Raw genomic sequence first — 20,547 nt, forward strand, 5'->3', positions numbered from 1 at the left:
ATTTCTGCCTTCCCTTCTCAGCACTGATAGTCAATGTTTCAACATTTATGAAAATTGGAACACAGAGCTCTCAAATCCTGTAGTCTAAATTGTAGACTATTTGCAAAGCAAGCCGGTACCAATCTTGAAAATACTTCCAGTGGTTCTCCAGGAGCACAAACATATTTTAATGCACCCATTCACAAGTTTAAAAAGTAACGTAAATGTATGCACATACGAACATTGAAATAGCCCTCTGTGAGGCATTCTATTAAGCCAATTTCTTCGTCCATACATCAAACAAGAATTAGAAATCAGAATCAGAACTGTCATTATGCATACCTGTAATTCACTTTAAGAAATTCATATGTTCTAGAAAAGCTGTCTGCACACCACCACTTTGTAAATTGGATTTTATTTTTAAAAGCACTAAACAAGGTAGCTATTTTAATTAGCTTTCCAATAAAACCTTTGGTAAAATGCAGAATCATTTTGTAGTGTGAATAACTGGCATCATTAAATTCACTTTGTAAACAAGGGACACTTGCACCACATTCAGATTCAAGCAGATGATTCATCTGCTCTTGGTTTGGGGATTCATTCATTCAGTTAGCATTTTTCATGAATATATTATTCATGTATTCATTCTTCAAATATTTACTGAGTGCTTACCATATGCCTGGCACAGTACTGGATGCTCAAGACACAGGAGTGAAGGAGAGAGATGATGTACTTTGCCCTCCTGAAGTTATAGCCTGGTGGAGCAAGATGACCAATAAAAACATGTAAATTAAAATATGTAATATGATGTCAAGTACATATATGTTATAAACAAGAATAAAGCAGACTAAAGGGATAGAAAGTGGTAGACTACGGGGGATTCGAGCATCGGATGGGTGATCCTGCTGGTGAGAGAGCCAGGTAAATCCTGATTAAACAGGTAAAATGAGGGAGCAGACCATGAAATAGGGGCAGGGTGCTTCAGGCAGAGGGCAGAACAAATGCAAATGTCTTGAATCTGGAGTACACGTGCATTTGAACAACAACAAGAAAATAAGTGTGGCTTGAGTGATCAAGGGAGAGATTGGAAGATCAGCAAGATAGTCAGGGGCTGGCTCAGGTTGTAGCATCTACACTGTGGAATGGAGGCATGCGTGAGGCAATTGTTCTCAGCAGTAGTAGGGGCAAGGGATGAGTGGCCCTCAGAATCCACAGATCTCTGCCCATCATGGAAAGGCATGGTTTTTCCATATAGATCAACATCCTTGTATCTTTTCGCTTATATCCTCCTTCTTCCTCTCTTACTTTCTCCACTTCTGCTGACTTCCCCTTCCTCTCTCCCTTACCTCCTTTCACCCTTTCATCTTTTACCCTTCCATGAAAACTTTTTTCTGTACCTACTGTATTGCAGACACTGTGCCTAGGGATCCGATAGATGCCCTCTGCCTTGGGTGTAGAGGAAAGTTCCTCTCTCTTCCCCACACACCCACAAACATATCAAGACTAGAATCTGTTGCATGAGCTTCTCCACTGAAAGGGCAAGCTAGTGGGATGACTTGTGAGTCAAACATACATAGGCTGGAATCCCAGTTCCAGTACTTACCAGTTGTATTTATATTGAGCACGGCATATAATTTCCTTGTCTCAATTCTCTCATCTGTAAAATAAGGATAATACATACTTTGAAGGAATGTTTTGAGAATTTCTAGTTTTATATATAAGTTGGTGATTAATATTATTACATTATTATTTCTGCTTGCTTTCTTCCTTTACAACTGGAACTTCAAAGTAAAGGAAGGACATGGTTAGAGTTTGGTAAGACACTGAAATCGCCTTCTGATCTTGTCTCCTCTAATGTTTTAGAATATTGTATTCATGATTATAGGATATAATCCATGGGACCTGACAACCCAAGATGACCCAGAATGGTGGCATGATGGAAATCTGTTTCTGCTTCTGGGAGAGTGCATTAATGGCCCCAACTCTTTACACTTCTCTGTATTCAGACTCTTTGCCATGCAACTTCTGAAGCTTCTTCCACTAAGAAAGCAGATTATATTTCTCCACCCCTTAACTTTCAATCTGGCCATATGGTGTGCTCTGGCCAACAAAATGAGATCGAAAAGATAGTTTCCAGTTCTCAGCCTACACCTCAAGACACTGTGCATATTTCTGCTTGGCATCTTGTGCAGTGGCCATCACCATGAGAACATGCCCAGGCTAGCCCTAAGGAGGAGGATGAGAAATACAGGAAGCTGAGTGGAGTTACCCCAGCCCAGCCCCAGCTAACCCACAGATGTATGAGAGTAAATAACTGTTATTTTAAGTCACTGAGTACTGCGTTATTCATACCCTAGTATTACTGTGGTGATAGCTGACTGACATACTGGCCTTAACTTAATAAAAATATTTCTTAATTAACATTATCAGTTAATCAAATATATTGATTGGACTGCTAATGCTGGAGATACAGACAAAAACCAAAAAAGGTATCATCCCTACCCTTGGGGAACTTACAGGCTAGGTGAGAGGGAAAGACAAAGAAACACTACAGATAAGAGTTAAAGTGGGTTATGTTTGAGAGAGAGGGGATCCTTGGAGTCAGGTCTTAGCCTGAGATGATTGCCTGACTGCTCCTAGTGGTGGAAAGAGGAAATGCACCTAAGAGATGTTTTCAATTTAACAGAGTCTGACTTAAAAAACTCCAGAATTTCAGCTCTGGAAGTATCCTCCTCAGAGCTTATGTTGAGTAAGTTCTCATTTACAGCCACGGGAACTGAGGCTCACAGAAAGAAAATTACTTCCCCAAGGTGATTCAGTGAATTTGCAGATCTAGGACATGAAACCCAGGGCCCCTGCCCCCAAGGCTGGCACATCTAATTCTATATGACCCATGACAGGCCTTACAGTGTCAGTAAATTTTGAACTGCTAAAATATTCTTGATCAGAAGTTTTATTACTGATACCATTTATAATAAGATTAATCTCCATCATTATTATAATTCATACTGTAACATGACTCCTTTCTTGCTCAGGTGATTTAAGGTGTGACAATAATCAGACCTCACAATTAATAACAGTAATTAATAACTTTCATTTATTGAGCCTCTGCTTTAAGCACAGTGCTTACTGCTCTAGGTACGTGGGCACATTTAATCCCTGCAGCAATCTAGGCACAGATAACAAGCCCCATTTTACAGAATTGGAAACTGAATCTCACAGAGATTAAAGTCTTTGCTAGTAAGCAGCAGAACCAGGAATCAGACTCAGATCAAAGGCCTGTGGTCTCCTCACTTATCTGTGGCCTCAGCTGTGGGAATCTCTATCTGAAGTGCCCGGTTCAGAACAGGCGTACCTGTTCAATCTTTCTCAGTGTTCTCCCCCTGCCTGGGGAAGGCATGATGCGGGCCTACTGCAATGTGATAAAACCATCTCCCTATTTGGATCCTGCCTCACTTTTTATACCATTTACCAAAGGATGCCTCTAGAGCAGGAAACTTTGAGAAGGCCTGGGGTAGCCTGGGGCTTCTAAGTGAAAACAAGGAACTGACTCAGCAGGGCCTGGCTATCTTCAGAGTCTGAGGACAGAGGCATCAAAGGGATGAGAGCCTGGTAACTTTGATGAAGGAACCAACAGGAAATTACCAGCCTCTTGCTGACAAGGACAAAGACAAGAAAAGGCCCATTTGAGCCTCATCTCTGTCTGAACTGAAAGAGTCAGGAAGCAGAAGGGACCGTTCAATCCTGCCTCCAGAGCAACCCTGAACCCTGGCTTCCTCCCTTGAAGAACAAGGTGAAGGAAAGGTGAGGCAAGTTAAGATAAACACCCAAACTTTTGGCTGCTGGATGAACTGAATCTTTTAATTTAAACTGTCAGTGGGTTCTTTTTTTTTTTTTTCTCTTTTCCTTTTTTAATCCAAACTGTAATCACACAATACTCCACCCAAGTGCTTGATATGGATTTCTAAGACAGATCCTAACATAGTCATACAAAAATCCCCTCGGAAATGTGCACTTTGTACTGTGTCTATGTGTAGGTGTGTTTAAAATGTCACGAACTGGAATGCCTAACTCTAGTTCCCAGGAATTAATCACTTAGAAGAGTGAAAGGGGGGAATTAACTTGCTTTAACACTTATAAGACTCTCCAAAGCAATCGCCAAAATAGAACTTGCTGAATAGAAGTATGGTTATCTTTCCGTAAGAACTAGAACTCTTCTTTTTTTGTTTAAACATTTCTCTCTCTATAAAACTGCCTTGCAAAAAGTTTTTCCCGTGGGGCTCAGCTGTAGGTCATAGATACTCTGGGAATAAAGGTGTAAAAGAAATTTTTGCCTTTCTTTTTGGTTACAATTCAATGAATTTTAATAAATGTATAGATTTGTGCAACCATCATCATTATCCAATTTTAGAACATTTTCATCTCCCAACAGTGCCTTCATGCCCATTTGCCGTTAATTCCTATTCATACCAAGACAACCACTGATCTGTTTCCTGTCTCTATAAATTTGCCTTTTTTGAATATTTTATATAAATGGAATCAGAAAATATCTGGTTTCTGCATCTGGCTTTTAGCATGTTTTAAGGGTCATTCATACTGTAACATGCATCAGTATTTCTTTTCTTTTTAATGCTGAAGACTATTCCATTATATGGATATACCACATTTGTTTATCCACTCACCCGTTGATGCACATGTTAACTGTTTCCAGTTTGGGGCTATAATGATCATGCTGCTATGCACATTCAGGCACATGGGCCTGTGTGGACATAAGTTTCCAGCTGTCTTAAGTAGACTCCCAGGAATAAAACTGCTGGGTTGTGCAAAGGAATATTGACTGCTGCTATACACTGGGTTCCATCTGATTCAGGTGTGCAATGTCAGTAGAAATCTACCAAGCAATTTTTTTTTTTTTTTTTTTTTCGGTACGCGGGCCTCTCACTGTTGTGGCCTCTCCCGCCACAGAGCACAGGCTCCGGACGCGCAGGCTCAGCGGCCATGGCTCACGGGCCCAGTCGCTCCGCGGCATGTGGGATCTTCCCGGACCGGGGCACGAACCCATGTCCCCTGTATCGACGGGCGGACTCTCAACCACTGCGCCACCAGGGAAGCCCTACCAAGCAATTTTTAACATACTTTTGAAAATCCGCTGATGCTATCATTCACGGAAGGGATGGTCTAAAAATAACCGACCACCAACAACAAACAACTGCTGTCACTTAACGAATTCTTAACCAAAAAGCAAAGAACACATTCCGGATAATGTCAGGTCAAATGTGACAAGGCTCATCCTTGGTCCTGTCTCCAAAATGGAATTAATGAAACTTTTCTCACGGATCAAGCGCTGTCCTAACCATCACCAATCCCCGACATCACTGTATACCTGCAATTAGACTGATGAGCCCTTCACGTTCCCTTCCAGTTTCCACTTTCACTTACGTGGAAAGCATGAGAAAATTCAGACAAGCATTAGTAGACAAGGGCAAACTCCGAGTATCTCTGAGGGAGAGTGGGGCCCTGTTCCCTCCTCTCCTCTGTAACTTCATTTATAAGCGGAAGCGTTGAGGTCAGAGCACCCCATCACCATGTTCTGCCCCTTTAGAGTGCGGGGACCTGGGCGGTGGCGTAGGACATACTAAGCCCATACAAAGTTTTAGGGCTTAGAGCAGACAGAAGTGGCAGATGAAAAGACAGGACCAGAGAGGATGATAAAGGAAGTAGGCAGAGTGTGGAAGGGACCAACCTGTGGAGGGAGAAGAGACAGGCACCGCGTCCCACTCACTGCGCTCTCGGGGAAAGCGCTCCGCCTCCTCGGCCTCGCGAGGGCCTCGCACCGGCACGTGTAGGGCGGGGGGGGGGGGGGTATCTAGCGCCCAGAGGCCTGTCTCCTTGCGGCATTTGGGAGGTAAAGGGGGCCCACTTTACCTCCCAGCGGGAAACTGAGCGCCCCCGCCCCCAGCCGAGGAAACGGCAGTTTAAAGGCCACGGCCACACGGAGGGCGAAGGACGCGGCAGCTTGGCTCAGGACGCCGGCTGGGGCGGCGGCCGACGCCTCAGGGATCCCGGAGTCGCCGAGAAGCCGGCGGGCGCACGGAGGGGCGGGGGCGTGGTAGCCGGATGGCCCCGCCCCGCCCGTCGCCCCCGCGCGCAGCCCAGCGCAGTCCCTTTCTGCGTGCAAACGTGAGGGTTCTGCGGCCAGCTGGGACTCCGGCGAACAGGGCTAGGAGCCCGAGAGCCGGCTTTGGCCGCCCCCACTCACCTCCCACTACTACAGTCCCTTCCCCCTTCGCACACCCTCCGAGGCTTTCTCTTCATTCTTCGACCTCATTAGTGTTAATTCCTCGACTCCTCTCCGCCTCTCCCGCCCGGCTTTCCCTCCGCTTCCTCCTTCCCTTTCTTCGCGGGCCCATCACTCCTTTTCTGTCCTCATCCCCGTCCCTCCTGGGATTCCTTTTCCCCATTATCCGTTTGCTGCTTCATCTTCCCTCCGTCTCTGCTTTGTCCGCCGCCTCCCACCAAAGGAACTTGTTCCGGCCAGGGGTTCCCACCAGGTCACAGACGTCCGCCTCCACCCTAGGGACGGCGGCGTGTGCGGGTCCCAGCACCGCTCCCGAAGCACGAGCGCCCCGCCCAGTCCCTGGCGTGATTCCGAAGCTGAGGCCCCGCCAGCCTTTTCTCCCGGCGACTCGCGAGGGCAGGAAGCAGGCCCGGGGCCCCCTCCTCCAACGAGTCCTCCTGGAGGGCTACGGGGGCCACCCAGGGAGGATGCAGGCACTGCGCCCTCAGGCCCAGTCTCCCGCAGAACTGCACTCTCCACCGAGCCGGGGCGGGCGTGCGGCGAGGGGGCCTGAGGCAACAAGTGACGCTGTGTGCGGGCGGGGGCCACTGTACCTGCCTGGCGCGGGGGCCGGGCCGACCCTGGCTAAGCGATCCCGGCACCCGCCTTCCCCACACTGGGCTTTGGGGATGGGGGGAGGGGAGGGAGAACTGGGAGAGAACAGAGACGTGGTTCTTCCCAAGTCCAAAGTCTCCCTCCCCCAGGTTTCACCACCCGCGCCCCAAGCAGAGTTTGCTAGGCATGGGGAGAGGGAGTAGGGCAGAAGCCACCGACGTGGAGGGATCTTTGGAACGTAGGGCGATGGGGTGAGGAAGCACGATGCCGGATTGCCTCCCCCACTTGGCCGACGCTTTCCCCCTACCCACCACCCAGGCCTCCTGGGCCAAGGGCCCAGCCTGACCAGCTGGAGCGGATTTGGGCGAAGGAGGAAAGAGGGGCCCCGGAGCCCTCCCCAGTATCCCTGTGCCGCCCTCCCTGATTGGCTGTGCGTCCCTAGAGCCCAACTTCAGTCGCTCCGGACTCCGTCTGAGCCCCAGGGGAGCTGGAGTGCGGCGACCCAAGGCGGGAAGGGGGCGGCCACGAATCCCGGGGGCTGACATCCCGGGGGCCCCTGGGGGGGAGGGACGCGGACGGGCCGGCCCCCGCAGCCTCTGCGAGGCCCAGCTCGCCGCGACTAGCGGCCTCCGCTCTTCTCCGCCCCCCGCCCTTTCCTTCCCTCCCAGCGGCGGCCTCCCTCCTCCTCCGCCCCCCCACCCCGCCCGCCACCTCCCCCCGGTTTCTCATTCCTGCCACCAGCGCGCTCGGCGGCTCATTCCGCGGCCGCCGCCAGACGAGGGGAGCGTCGCGAGCAGATGCCGCGGGGGCCGCTCGCAGCCGCCGCCGACTTGTGAATGGGACCCGGACTAGGGCCGGGGCTGACACCGCTGCGCTCGCCCTGTGCCAGATACCGACGGCCCGCACCTCGTGCCCACCCTCCAGGGCCCCAGGTGAGGCGCGCCGCCAGTGCCTTCCTCTCGCCTGGATGGGGCTTCTTCGGGTGGGGTGGGGGTGTCTCTGGATGAGAATGTTTGGGGACGGGGGAGAACTGACTCGAGACGGTTTTACTAATGCAAAGCAGAACCGGGGGGAGGGCGGAGGTAAGAGATTTGTTTAAAAATCGAAAAGGAAGAAGGGAGCCAGCTGTGGGCGCGGGCAGCTTAGGGGGCAGAGGAGCCAGATGTGCGCTCCAGCCTCTCCCCCAGCTCCGGCCTTTTATGGGGTCTGCGCCGAGGCCGCGAGACAGGGGCTTTGCACCCGGCTGGAACTAGAGGCTGCAGAGCTGCGCTCCGGACACGCCGACTGCCCCCGGTCAGGTCTCCGGGGAAAGTCGCCCCCGGCGCGGTGCCCGCCCGCCCGCGCTGCGACTCTCTGCGAAAGCGACGACATGACCGCGCTCTGCAGGATCCCTACCCCTTCCTCCCCATCCCCGCCGAGTGCTCCCGGGGACTCAATTCCTCCATCGAGACCGCCGGGGAAGCCCCGGAAAACCGAAGGAACCCAGCTCGGGTCGGCGATTCCCCCGGCACTTTTATAGCGTGGGTTTGGGTCCACTGACTGCGGCTGGGGCTGCCGACTGCGATGCGCGCGCCAGCCCTCAAGCCGGAGTCTCTTCGGGGGCTCGGGGGGCCGTTTGTCAGCACCCGCCAGCTCAAGGGGTGACCCGTAAGCGGCTCAGACTCGGGCTCGGCTCTGGCTGGGGCTTGGCGGAGCTTGCCGGGGTCAACGTTAACTTTGCGAAGCGAGCCTTCCCCGCAGCCTGTGCCTCCTCCCGGAACGCGCCGAGCCTCTCCAGCTCCGCACGCACGGCCTCCCTCCCTCATGTTTGCCCCGGAACGGGAGCCGCGGGTGAGGAGCTTGGAGAACCCCGCAAAACGTGGGGTCCGGCGAGGAGAGCACCCCTCTCCCCCTACACCCGGGTACAGCTGTAGGAGGCCTGCCTGGTGCTGTGAAGAAAAGAGTCCCCAGAGAAATTGGGGTCAGGGAGGCCCCCGGGTCGCTCTTCTTCATCCCTTTCTTGCCAAGGCCTTGCTCCTTGCTTTCTGGGCGGAGGGGGGGCTCAGGGGCGGTCGTGTCCACACGCCTCCTTTTCCCGGGTGAAAGGTTTCGAAATGCTAGAAAAAGAAAGCCCTGTTGCTTTTGCTGATAATGCAGCAGGAATTTCACGGGCCAAAGCACTGCTATTAAGAAATTGCATCTTTTAATTATTTAATAATGCCATCCCTGCATGACGACGGGTCGTCCCTAAGGGGTGGGGTGGAAGGTTGTTTCTAAAATCCTGCTGCATGTAGGTATACATCTGCCTATAAAGTCTTCCCTCCCGTTTCCCTCTAAAGAAATCGTTTTCGGATGGCTCTGCAATCTTTCCTGGTGTTCCTCTTCCTATCATTCCTATCAGTTTCATACGAGGCAGAGTAAGTTTTCGATTTAATCACAGGGAAGCCACGATAATTAATCTGGTGAGAGGATGGATCGATTTATCACTTGGGCTTACAGCAAACATCGATGGTTTTGCGGGGTGTCTGGATTTCCCGGGGACCGAGGTGTAGAAGTGTTCTCAGGAGCGAGGATCTGCCAGCATCGCATGAGCACATTTGCCACGCTGGGCTCTGAGAGCTAGAGCCTAATACCATGAGAGAGAAGAGAAGAGGCTGACCTTCATTTCATTAATCCTGGAATTATTTTCCCTACAAATACAGAGATGCAGCCATCAGAACCCAGAAGTAATCACTGCCCAACCCCAGCTGCAGGGAGCCTGGTCTTCTTCCAGTAGAAGAAAGGAATAAAAGTTGCAAAACAAAGAGACAGAGGGTTGGGGCCAATGCCAGAGGGACCCTGAAGCTCCTGGTCACTAAAGTTCCTTAGTCATGAGCTCTAATTCAAAGTTTTAGAGTTGGCCAGTGGGCCTTGGAATTCAAACCTCTGTGCAAGACTGAAATCCTGCCTAGTACAAAGGAATGTGAGTAGTTTTCAAGTACAGACCAGGAAAAAGCATCTGAGAGGCCAGGAAACTTTCCTTGAGTGAGAATTATCTTTACATCTTGCTTCTGAAACACTGCAAATTAGTACATTTAAAATGTCTTGCAGCTGCACTTTATTATTAATAATTATTATTACCATTATTTTCCTTGTTATTTCAGAGTCTGTATAAGCTGGTCATTTTATTACATTGTCAGAAAAGAAATAAATAAGTAACCCTCCCCACCCCTGGGGGAGGGAAAATGAAGAGCCGCACTGAACCGACTGAGATAGGATAATCTGTTGAGGCCCAGACACGTAGATTTACTCAAACTGAGCTTATTGCTTACTAGAAAAATAGGCTTTTGAAATAGCTCTAATTGAAGCACTGGACCATCTTGACAGCACTTCAGAACTTTCATTATGTTCAGCATTCTTATCGAAACACCAGAGAGTAAAATTACTAGAAACCTAAATTCTGTTTTCAATTAAGATGCAATATTTTGTTAATTTGAGAATTTTTTAAAAAGTTACATCTGTTTTTTTACGACCCAGAACTCATGTTTCCTCTTTGCAGTGTTGGCTGTGGTTGTGTATGTTTGTTTGTTTATTCGTGTGAAGAGGAGGGGCAGGGTTGGAGAGCCATGCTGTGATTTCGGGGAATACAGATCAATTTCATGGTCCTTTAATGCACTTGTCTTCATAATTCATGGTTTTTCTTCCACTTTGAATAGAATTACATGGCTGCTTTGTAAAGATTCTGGTTTGGGGACCCTCATATGGGAAACGCCAGGACTTTGACCTCAAGGCTTGATTTACAATGCCAGAGCTACAGTCCCATAAGCATAGTGTGTCCCAGAACCTTGCCTGTGAATGTCTGTGACTTATGAAGTTGACAGTTCATGTAAACTTTGATCTGTGATATTCAAAGCTATTTTCAGAACCATCTAAATATCTGCAAATCTGATTTTAGTCTGCCTTCATTTTCTACACATTTATGTAGGCAGATGTTCCAGAAATATGATCATTTCGTTTAAGTTTATTTTCAATATTAATTTTTTCACTTTGATCATAAGAATACCTTATCATTAAATAGTAATGATAAGACAGTGGTCTATAGAGTTTGAAAGTAGGTAGCAAATCTTTTTTTCTTGAAGTGTCAAATTTGCAGAATAACTATAAATTCCAAAGTTTTTATTTTCCCTAGAAAATCTCAGCATTGTGTAAATTCACCAGCCAGTGGTTTAAGGGATTGAAATGTGTTTGGGATGTTCTTCCCTCTTAGGCAATTGGTCCTTGTTCCATAAAAAGTTACCTGATTTGTCAAGAACCCCTGTTCTAGATTTATCAAAACATCGTAGTTGTCAGCCTTTCCAGTCCAAAGTTATTACCCCTGAAATATGTAAATATCTTTGGTCTCTCTCTGTCTCTCTATTTATAGATATGTGCGTGTGTGTTATTTAAGGGACTAGGGGAAAAACATCAACAGGTCTGGTAAAAAAAAAAAACTGGAGAAAGTTGGACAAATTCTGGTGCACCGGTAGGAATGAGCTTTTCCATCAGGATTACTATGATAGCCATCCACAGCCTCCTCTATGGGCAAAGAAGGACTAAAGAAGACACTCGAGGAGGATAATTAAACATCTTTCTGCTATAATTTTACACTGACATTGAGAGCCTTGTGCATCTCTGGAAATGGGCTCCTTCGCGGAAGATTGCACTTTTGGCCACTAGAGGGCAATGGCACCCTTCTCCAACTTGGTGCGTGAGGCCCATCTTCTTTTGAGGGCACCATGAAAAGCGGTTTTGTTACCAGCAGCCTTGTCTGGACCTCTCAGGAGAGACCGAATTCAATCTAGCTGTGGTTCAGGCTACCGCTTGAGCAGTTTGTCAGGATTAACATCTTTCTAGTTGGTGGATCCCCTTACCTTCACTCTCTTCCCACCTTGGAGTTTACTAGAAAGTTGCAAAATCTGAATCTTGAGATGTCTGAGCAGGAGATGGATGGGGGCTGAGCTGTATGAGAAACAAGGTCAGTTCTCACTGAGTCAGTGATCTGGGAGGATTTTCTGCCTCTTTTTTTTTTTTTTTCCTTCCCTGCAAAAAAGCATCATTTCAGACTCTGAGGGGAAGAGAATGAATAAAGAAGAAAAATATTAGTGAGATTGCTGTGATATCATTGCCTGTTCTTTCAAGAGGTTTTTGAAGACGTCTGCAAGACATTTTTAATTTGCAAAAAAGAATAGCACTTTGATCTTTGGTAAACACTTTGGGGCCTGGAGTTTTAATAAAACAGTAAATGTTTTACTACTACCTTTAAACCATTCTTGATATTGCTGTACAAAACCTAACTTTAGCAGAGTGTAAAATTTAATTCAAGATTGGTCCTCATGCCCTGGAGTTTAATCATTTGACTTTTTTTTCCTCCTCAGTGATATGGAAATTACTGCTTATGATTAAATTGCGTATTCCAGGCTGCACAAATTTATATTTGTTACTGTTTGATAGTGTCATTAGGAAATTCAGAAGAATGAAACAAAAAACTAATGCTATATTATGATTAAGAGGAAAGCTCTCTTTAAAAAAATAAGTACTGTCTTAAGTAGATTCTTATTTGTATCTTTTTTTTAAAACTGAGTCCAGTTGCCTCCCTGGTGAATCAGCAGTGGAGTTCTTTGCAGCTCTCAGTGTGTTGCAATGCATGGGCAGTTGATGAAGGAGGGATCAATGCAAATGGATTATGGGAGGGAGTATTAAGTAACTCAGTGGAAAGTAAGACAAAGTGTTTTGTAAACCGAAGCTCACTTTCCACCGGACAGTTTATTTAACTTTTAAAACGAAGCCACTTTTAAATTGTAAGTGCTTGTGAATAATGCACGCTCATTAGAACTGGAGGGAAAATTTCACTGTTATTTGGTTTAATTAGCCGTCGGACAGTCACAGAGTTCCAAGATGCTTATAGAGATAAAGCATTGTTCTCGAGTCTCTGTGGTCAGGGTTTCTGCTCAGGCAGAGAACCTAGTACACAGGATGTTAAATGAGATGCGAGTCTGAGAGAGAAGAAGAGAGGAAAGGAAGAAAGAGGAGGGGGAAAAAAAAAGAGTGTGGGAGAGACTAATGATGCTGTTTCTCATGGCAGGCCAAGGACTGGTGTCTCTCTCCCCTTTCCTCTCTCTTTCTACTCATTTAGACCATGTGAGGTGCTGAATCCAGAAAGCTGGCATACACAGCCTTACAGGCCACAGTAAACAGTGGCCAGAGCCTTATTCTATTGCCGTCTGGCACTGAGTACTCATCAAAGGATGTTGTGAATAAGCACTGCCTTTTTCTCGAAGTTTTCTGGTTATTCCAGTTGAAGAAAAACCTTCATTTACTCCATGAACCTCCTTATTTTCTGGAAATCCTCCTGACACGGTCCTCTGCACTGGCATGATTTCGCAAATTAAGATTACTTCTCCACGTTCACTTTTCTTGAAGAAAATGGCCACCATGATGATCACCTAACATAGCAACCATAGCAGTGGAGGCCCCTACCTGAATTTAGTTTAAGACACACAGAGATCTCTTTTCAGCCATTGTTAGGCTCCACCAGTGAGATCAAACAGTGAGAATTTAGAGCAGCATCCCTGCCATGGATGCTGTTCTATTCTCAGTAAGAACAAGCATGGATGAAGGCAGGGATAGACATAACCTCTGATTATGGTACATTCACCCCCACCATGATCTCTGCGTTATGTGTTACTGCTGATCACATCCTGAACACTCTGGCCTGTTACCATCATCCCCCAGGCCTGGACCACCTATTCAGACTTAGAGGCAGTATTGCCAAGCGGCAGGGCCAAGATCAGGGTGAGGAGAGTGAGGCTAAGACATACAAGTGCAGAGTTAGATCCTGTCTGTATTTATTTATTTATTGGCCACACCACACGGCATGCAGGATCTTAGTTCCCCGACCAGGGATCAAACCCGCACCCCCTGCAGTGGAAGCGTGGAGTCTTAACCACTGGACCACCAGGGAAGTCCCAATCCTGTCTTTATTGAAAATGTTGATATTTTGCTCATTATGGATTTCTTCTAGTGATCTTGATTTTTTAAATATTTCCTTAAAATATTATTTATCTTGATTACTGAGTTTTTTGGCATCCCCTTATATTCTGTGCCCAAGGACAGAGCTCCACCTGACACACTAGTTCCAACCCTGCCCAGCAGTTTGATTCTTCTCAATTCCAGCTCTACTGCTTACAAAGTACTAACCAAAAATGAGCTACCTTACTTCTGTAAGACTCAGCTACCTCACCTGTGAAAATGGAGCCCCTCACAATACCCACGTCCTAGGACCGTTGTAAGGTAACATAAGGATTGGGTTCAATGCCTGGTTCACAACAGGCACACAGTGACTGCTCAGGCCTTGTTGTCCTCTCAGAAGGAGACCTGAGCTTCACTTTTATAGACTAATGGTGGCAGGTAGAAGTTCTTCCTCACAATTTTTAGGCCAAAGTCCTTCACTAAACTTTCCCTTTGGCTTGAGGCCTCTCCGAATTAGTGACGGATTGTTTATTAGTACCTGCCTTTTTAAAAAAATCATTTCATAAGTTTAAGTGACCCATCCCTCTTCCATTTAAAATGTTCAAGAGGCAGTTGAGATTTTAGAGATAAGTATCGCTTTTGAAAAGTGCCTGCCTCCTTCCTACCTTTGCATTTTCTCCCTGCTTGTTTTTACATATGGGTTGCTGTGGAAAAGCTGCCCTGAAGTAATATCTTACTGGGAAAGCTTGCTAAGCATGTGATGTTGAGATATTCCTCACAAGGGCTGCTTCCCTTTAAAAGGGACGCATTACTATTCCAGACTAGCTTAAATGATAATTAGTCTCTTGATAAATTGTCGCCATTTCCAGAATATGCCTGTTTGTTTTTCAGGTAAATGTAGTTGGGGGTTTTCAGGAGGGTGAGCAGTGACGGTCTGACTTGTGGAAAGACTGCAGCTTGAAGAAGCTCTTGCCCTGTCTGCCGTCTTCCTCGGGCCCAAGCAGAAGCCCAGGGATTTGGCATCACGTTAAAAATAGCAGGAACCGTCACCCCCACGCAGCTGTTGATGGTGCTCTGTTTTCACACCCAGTATCACAGTCAGGCTGGGCTTTCCAAGGCTCCTGGTTCTTCCAGATTGTCCTGCTGTGTCCCATCTGTGGCTTCCTTGTGTCATCTGTTCCTACCCCAGGCCCTGTGCATTCGCTCCTGAGTGCAGGGTGCAATGAAAGGAAGGCTTTGCCTGTGTTTGCTGGGAAAAGGGCAGGGGAGAGAGCCAACTTTATGAGATGCTACTCTGTGAAAGGTGCTGCACCCACTACCTCCTTAATTCTATGCCGTCACCCCATGAGGAGGGTACTGTCAGCTCCATTTTACAAGCGGGGAAAATGACCCCCAGGAGGATTCCAGACACTTGTCCAAGCTCACCAGGCTGAAGGAAGGAAAGCTGGGTGTCCGAGCCTGTCTGACTCCACATGCCCAGCAGTGTTCTGCTCTGTGTGACGTGTGTGGCAACCCTGGGCCTCCTCAGCTTCCTGGAGAAGAGCAGCTGGACAGAGAGCTGAGCTGACGGCTTGACCCTGTGCCCCTACAGGATCCCAAATCTTGACCGTAAAAGGAGCCTCTGAGATCTTATGGTCTAACTCTCCCTCTCAGCAGGTTTTCTGCTTGCCACTCACCCTGCGGCTGCTTCAGTGTCCTGATGACAGCACGCTAGCGACCTCTCTGGAAACCCATGACATGAGAGGTGATTTATTACCTCTGCTCATTAGGATGCCCCCTCACATGAGGAGCTAAAATACCCCACTGCTGTAACTTTCTCCCAACAGTCACTTTGCCCCTGCTCGCCATCACTTCTTCCTTCTCTGACAGCCCTACAAATATTTGAAAATGGCATCCAATGACAGTTAAAATCCACTAAAAAGTATTTATTGAGCACTTAGCTAGTTTCGGGCACTGTGCTAAGAATATTCTATAATATGAGACTCATCCACAGTGACCCTATGAGCTGGTAGAACTGTTGCTAGCTCCTCACAGAGGAAAAACCCAGACATCCCCAGTGTTCTCCAGCTGGGAACTGGCAAAGCTGGGATTCAACTCGGGCATCTGACACCGAACTTAACCCCTAGGTCCGTGTGCTCTGCCATTCAGTGCTTCAGCTAATCTGGCGAGATGCAGTTTACAGACCTCTCACCGTCCTCATCTCTCCCATCTACTTCCACTCCATTTTGTCAATGTCCCCATTAACGTGTGACATCTTACATCAGAGTCTCTATTGCAGTCTAACCACCATACAGTGACTGGACCTCCTACTACCTGTAACAAGGACTGGACATCCCACTTTACCAAGTAGAACTCTCAGGAATCAGATGTTTGAAGTCATTAACTGAACTATCAGCTATTCCAGTCAATCTTCTTTTAGCGATGAGGGTCCAGGGACCCAGAGAAGAGCCATGGCTTGCCTGAGGTCACTGGGTGATTTAGGAGCAGAGGGGAGCAAGAACTGGGGAGCGGGGGTCTCGGCTCTTAACCGGATCTTTTACCACTAGCTGAAAGCAGAAGCCTTTTTATTTTTTCTTTAGAGTCTATATACCTGTGGTCTGATTCTTATTTAAACAGATCATTGGTTCAAGTATATATATATATATATAGATATAGATATATATATAGATATATATAGATATATATATAGATATGTATGTATCACCCTGTAACATCATTTGGCAGTTAAATCGTAACATCTATATATGGGGCTTTGCATGAATCTGCTATTTGGAAGTCATGGTCAGCCAATGCAGTGCCATTTGATAATATTTTGCAATATGTCCCATTTGACTTCACCCTTCAGCTCTGTCCTATCTGAAAGACATCTACCACTAATACCTCCATTCCAAGTTTCCAGAGATAACAGAGTAGGAATGGCATCCTCACCTTGCCACCCGTAAGCTTTCACAGGGCCCTCTGGCAGGGTTTGGTTTGAACTCCATCTCAAACTCATTTCTTTGTCCCATACTTTATTGAAAGGCCTGGGCTGGGCACAATGAAGTGGTCAAATCACAGGGCCTTCCCTCAGAGAGCTGACAGCATCAATGGTGCAGAACACACTAGGTCTGTCTGTAACATCTCAAGGCCTCATACTGTCCGTGCTGCAAAGGAAGTATAAACAAAGAGGGCCACAGTGAGGACAAGCCACATGCAGTTTAATGACCAGGGACGGTCTGGGAAGGAAAAACAGCATTGCACTCCTGCATGGTAGGAGGGGACCCTAGAGGCCACCCATACCAACACGTTACGCCATTCCTGGCTACCATGTGGTGATGGCTGGAGCATCATTAGTCATATGGAGCTCATTACCCCTGGATGCAAACCACTGAGACATTAGGAACTTTCACTTTTAGAAATACTTCCTTAGGTTGAGCCAAACTCTGTTTCCCCAGAGGTTGCATTCTTTGGTACAAGCCTTTGATGTCATGCAGAATAGATATAATTCTTCCTCCCCATTGCAGTTATTCAGGATCTAAGTTGTCTTCCAGGATGCCTTCTCCCTGGTCTTAACATCTCTAGAATGAACACCCCATTCATTTTTGCTCTAGCCCTCCTCGGAGGGAAGGACTGAAGACAGAAATCTAGAGGCAGCTAGACTCTAGACTATCAACTCCCTTCTACACACTTCTTTTATTGCATCCCGAGGCTACATTACATAAGCTTTTATTGCCAGCCACATCACCCAGAGGACTTATGCTCCACAGTTTATTTATTTGTTTTTCCTTATGTGCTGCTGTTAAGTCACATTTCCCCACCTGTCCCTGTGCACATAAGACATGATAAGGCACCTTCAGCCGTGCTAGGGAGTCAGGCTGCCTTGCTTCAAAGCTTGCCGCTTCCCAGCTGTGCAAGTCACTATATCTATTTCTCAATGTCCTCAACTGTAACGCTGGGTTAATGATATCTACCTTATAGGATGGTTCTGATATTAAACGATATTAATATATAAAAAAGTGTTTAAAGAGTGCATGGAATGAGGTTGCTGTTATTATTATCTCTGTTATACTTCATATCTATAGTCTGGGTCCATTGATCCAGCCTTCCAAAATGTTTTTTAAATTTAAACCTTTAGTCTCTTGTCCAGAATATCTGTCATCCCTCCTAGCCCCATGCAATAGGTTGGTTTACTCAGACACCTACCTTTCTTATTAGAAACAAAACACAACACAACAATTAAAAAAAACAGAATAGAAGCAGGGACAGAATCTTGTTAAACTACAGAAGACACTCCTTTTGAGTGATTCCACCCTGAAATACAATATTCTTCATGTTACTCATTTCTTGTAATGCATAATTGCCATTTTGTTTGCTTGTTTGTTTGTTTGACTGCATAGCACCCAAACCCCCTTCCTGTGTTTGGAGACTAACCCACAATAAGACTCTAGAAAGAAAGCCCTCCTTCTACTCCACAGCCTTGAAGGGCCACAGAGTTGCTTCCCTAGCTCTCCTGGAAGCTAAAATGCTGATTCAACTTCCCAGTGTGCTTTAAATTTGGATTCAGTATCTTACACTTACGCTTGTGCACGTGAGCACGTGCACACACGTGCACACACACGCACACACAATCACTGGTCATGAAGAACTCCCTCTGGTCATTGTGGCAGTGACTGCTGTATCATCAATTTCCAAGGGTAACCAGGGTGGTGGAGCAAGCTATCGCTACCCGTGTTCAGCGGGGACAGCCACAGTGCCCTCACCCACCTGGTTCTGTGGCAGGATCTGGTCTGTGGTTCTGACTGCCCAGGCTCCTACATTCCTGACCATTTTCTGACCCTGCTTCTCTAGTCTTCCTGCAAGCACTGTGTTACCCAGAGTCTGTATCTGTTGCTTTGAACTAAGAAACCCAAAAGGCTTCATTTCCCTGCATATCCTTGCAAGACTGTTGTAAGAAAACTTATCCCCTGCAATACTGAGTGGGGTATCTGGCTTTTGAGTTCCTCTCAAATGCTTAATAGAATGTTGATAGACAGATAGATGTTAAGGTGTGAGGATAGAGCAGAGAAAGCCCTTATTAAACATTGAATGGTCCAGTTTGGGTTGAGCAAGAATTGGGCAGGATGTCAGGACCTAAGCAGAAGCCTAGTGATAGGCTCAGGAGCTCAGAGGATGAAGTAGGATTTCCATAGGCAGCCATGGTGGACAGCATAACTGCTAAGCATCTGAATGGCAAATGGTCTCTTGGAAAGAACAGGGCAGATTGTATGGTAAAGTGGCCCATGGATGCTGGCTCTGGAACCAATGCAAAATTCCCAAAAATATTATCCAGAGAAAACTAAGGCCAGATTCAGGGACAAGAGTCCAAATTGTATTCCTAATCTAAGGGCAGCCAGATAGAAAGGAGTATTCTGAATTCAGAGCCAAAATCTTGGAGAAGGCAGGATGGAATACATAGGAGCTCTCTAGGCATTGATACGAGCACAAAGGATGCCCCCATAAGAATGGGCAAGTGACCTCACCACATCCCAGCTTCTGGAGGGGACAGCTCCCACACCCTCCCAGCATGCTGGCCTCTTTGTTGGCCCAAGGATTGGAAGATCAGGTAGAAGTTGTCAGTGCTTAAATTAGGGCAGATTAGGGCAGCAAGGAAAGACAGAGGAAAGCTTCCTCTGCAGCTGGTCCCTTATCATCCCAGGACAGCCTAACCCACTGCTGAAAGGAATCAGCGTCATCCTTCCAGAGAGTGGAGCTTTCAGGGAAGCGCAGTTTCAAAGCTTCTGAGACTTGCTAGCCCGTCTGCTGGGCCAGGGAGTTAAGCCACTGAACGGTTCTGATGTTGTGGCTGACGGCACCCCTTGCCCAGGCCTGAGCCAGCGGTCACCAAGCTGCACAGAAGTCTTGGAGCCGTGCATTTCAGCTTCTGTGTGGCACTCCCTGACAGGTCACCGTGGACACAAATCCAGATCATAGACCAAGAACGACCAACTAAACATAGGTGAGGCTGTTCGGGCAGCTACATCGATAGTTATCTTTCCATTGTCTAACTTTTTAAAGCATGCATATTTAAAGGTTTTAAATACTTAACAACATATTTAAAGGTTTTATAAAATAGTTCATTGACAATAGCAGCAAAACTGTGTTTAGATTCCAAATCCAAATTGAAAATCCGGCGTACTTTATTCAAACAACTCCAATTCACAACACTTTCCCCTAAGATATCCCAATAGCGAAGGGAGCTTGCTCTTGAACTGCCTCACTCCACTGTATACTTCATATATAGACACACCTGGAGCGTAAGGGGTAGTTTTCATTTTTATTATTATTCTAGGGAACTTAAGAAGCACTATGTAAACGAAACATCACTATTAGTATTATTATCTTAGAGTAAAAATTGCAATTTAGCAGTTAGAACTGGGCACACTCGCCTTCAAAGTAATGCATTGGCGATTCTTGTGTTTTATTCATCACTGTTCCTCCTGCAAACCTTACAGAGAATCTTCAACTTCAGCAAACCTCCACAGTGCGTTTGGGAGCATTAGTCAGGAGACTAATGCAGCCTGAGAGGATATGTCTCTGAAGTGAGGGATGGATCCTGCGGAATCATTTCAGCTGCTCTCGCCATGAACCCCCTCCTGCCGTGCCCCGCATTGCAAGCCAGAGAGGGACCCGGTTTTCACTTACACAGAGGCATGTCTCATGTTCTTTTCTCATTGGGTGCTTTTCTTCTGTCT

The 20,547-nt window shown here is 46.9% G+C and overlaps 1 protein-coding gene and 1 long non-coding RNA gene across 4 annotated transcripts in view; one reads left to right on the forward strand and one right to left on the reverse strand.

Moving 5' to 3' along the window:
* LOC309977247 overlaps positions 1–6,290 on the reverse strand; it is a 211,994-nt gene extending 205,704 nt beyond the window's left edge. Inside the window, exons 1-3 of the long non-coding RNA XR_014327037.1 lie at positions 5,723–6,290; positions 1,583–1,636; positions 652–734 (exon numbers count right to left, since the gene is read on the reverse strand). This is a non-coding gene — a long non-coding RNA (uncharacterized lncRNA). The remainder of the gene's footprint in view (positions 1–651; positions 735–1,582; positions 1,637–5,722) is intronic.
* Positions 6,291–7,598: 1,308 nt separating this feature from the next.
* The window catches only part of CDH11 (cadherin 11), a 146,343-nt gene continuing 133,394 nt past the window's right edge, over positions 7,599–20,547 (forward strand). For all 3 annotated transcript variants that reach the window (XM_082863243.1, XM_082863244.1, XM_082863241.1), the window contains exon 1: positions 7,599–7,803. The gene's annotated coding sequence lies outside the window, so the exon portion shown is untranslated. The remainder of the gene's footprint in view (positions 7,804–20,547) is intronic.

This window comes from Leucopleurus acutus (assembly GCF_964270905.1).
Source record: "Leucopleurus acutus genome assembly, chromosome: 20".
NCBI lineage: Eukaryota > Metazoa > Chordata > Mammalia > Artiodactyla > Delphinidae > Leucopleurus > Leucopleurus acutus.